This window comes from Octopus bimaculoides, chromosome 4 (genome assembly GCF_001194135.2).
Source record: "Octopus bimaculoides isolate UCB-OBI-ISO-001 chromosome 4, ASM119413v2, whole genome shotgun sequence".
Lineage (NCBI taxonomy): Eukaryota > Metazoa > Mollusca > Cephalopoda > Octopoda > Octopodidae > Octopus > Octopus bimaculoides.
In genome coordinates, this window is record NC_068984.1 from 33529733 (window position 1) to 33532232 (window position 2500).

The window sequence follows — 2500 nt, forward strand, 5'->3', positions numbered from 1 at the left end:
ATATATATATATATATATATATATATATATATATATACATAGAATAGAAACATACCGTCGATGTTGTTGAAATGTCAATGAAGGAGCAATCGATCATATGTTAGAAACCGTCTCTTTCTCTATTGGCAAGAAATCTTGAAATAAAACTAAGTAATGACATGCATGTATGCAGAAAGACATACAGAAACACACAGAAAAATGATCATCAAAATTTTCCTAATAATTTTAAAATTGGTCATTCAGGATAATTATTTAGTTACAATGACAGAAACGTGTTTCTGCTGCTCATATCACGTGCAGTTGCACATGCAACTCATCATAGTCTCCTGTGCAACTTCATTCAGATGCGATCTGAGATAATTCAACATAGATTAAACTCCCCACTTTCTGCTCTGCACTAAAGCCAGGTAGAGACCACCCTACATATAAATTTTATAATCCTAACAGATTTCAATATATCTCCCATCACTTCCCTGGCCACATGTAAATAAACTCAGTTGGCTTCGAACCACGCTTGCTGATTAAAGGTGATTACAGGTGCGCAGATCATGCTGGGTTGCATGTGCAACTTCAGAAAATGTGTCGGTTATTGTAATCAAATAATTATGCTGTATGACCAACTGTAAAATCGTAAGGAAAACTTTGAAGATGTACCTGGTTTCGTATTCTTTATAATTCTTTGAAATCTAGTCTGCTGATATTATTCATAATCCAGGGAAGCGAACACGGAATGATGTATCGGAAGAATTACAGTGCGATTGCTAATAATTGGATATCATTGACTATTAGTACTGCTTGATGTGGTTAGCCGTAAACTGGAATATTATCGGAAAGCCACCACAGTATCCGCTAGGTTATTTTTATGAATATACATGCACCTAATACAACCGAGCATATATATATATATATATATATATATATATATATATATATATATATATATATATATATATATATATATACATACATGCACACACATGTGTGTATAATTATACAAATATAAGTGTACATATACACATTATTATGTATGTAAGTCCTGGGGAAGCTTTTAAACTGTATCCAGTCGTAGACCACAAGTACTAGAGCTTCTAACTTTACACTCTGTAGTAGCATCTCTCAGGGTCCGAGGTATGAGTTAATTACCATATTAGGGCTAGCCTACCTATGCATGTCAGAACAGAGTAGGGCGGTTCATTGGAAGTGGCTTTCACGATCTAATGGCGGGAAGCTGGATACAGCAACTTGTAGTGGAGTACACAGAGCAAGAGGAAACATGACATCCTGTTCATCCACTACACCCTGTTTTCGTTCCCAACCGTGTTGCTTTCACAATTATAATGAAGATGGCCACGGCTGGGAGAGTGAAGTTGACTGTTCGCAAACGTCCTTCGCTATACACGAAATTACCGCACAAGTTTTCAGTCATATTCGGATCACTAGATGGTTCTTGTCGCTCTAGTGAACGAACATGATGATGATATACATGTAGAAAGATAGATAAAATATAGATAGATGATAGACAGATTGACAGACAGACAAATAGACAGACAGACAGACAGAAAGAAAGATAGATAGATAGATAGATAGATAGATAGATAGATAGATAGAGGGAGAGATAAAACATGGATAGACAGATAGAAAAGAGGGAAGGTGTATCCCTTGGTATCTTTACATTTATATCACATAGCGTAGCAGTTCAATGAATTAGAAACTCTTTAATAGGTAGCAGTTTTGAAAATAAGTACTGATATCGATATGATGACCTATGCATTCGAAACTAATACCCCAGCATTGATGTAGCCGAATGGTTGAAATCAGCAAAATAATAACTTAATAAAGCGAAATTACAATTTTTTTTTTTTTTTTGTAATTTCGAAACTAATTCTTTGAAAACCTTTAGAATATTTAAAAGTAAAGTTGCACTATAGAAAAACCTACATACAAACAGTACACAACATGATGCTATTGATAGTGAATTTACAGAAACACATACACACAAACACACTCACACTCACACACACGCACACACACACAAAGATATATGTATGTGTGTATAAATTGTAATATAAAGTTTAAAACATAACTATGTTCATTTGCAATTTCTGATGCTGTAGCTTATATGTTATGCATATCTATTCTAATGTTATAAAAAGTTGTTTATATGAACCTTCTTTTCATGTTAAATAAGAATTACTTATAATACAACACAATCAAAAATCTGAGAATTGTTTTTATTCATTTTTGCCTTATTTGGAAATATATTTTGTAAGAAATATTTGTACCTCATGTCGATAATATCAATGAATGCGCCTGGAATATTTTACCTTTTTAAGAAGAAAATAGATTTGTATTCTTTTACTGAAATTTACGTTACAAAAGTATGTTAATGAAACAATAACATGCTTTTATAAAAAAATGTGTTGGTATTGTCTTTTAACAAAGGAACACGAACATATATAAATCATCTTCTCTCTCTCTCTCTCTCGCTCTCTCTCTCTCT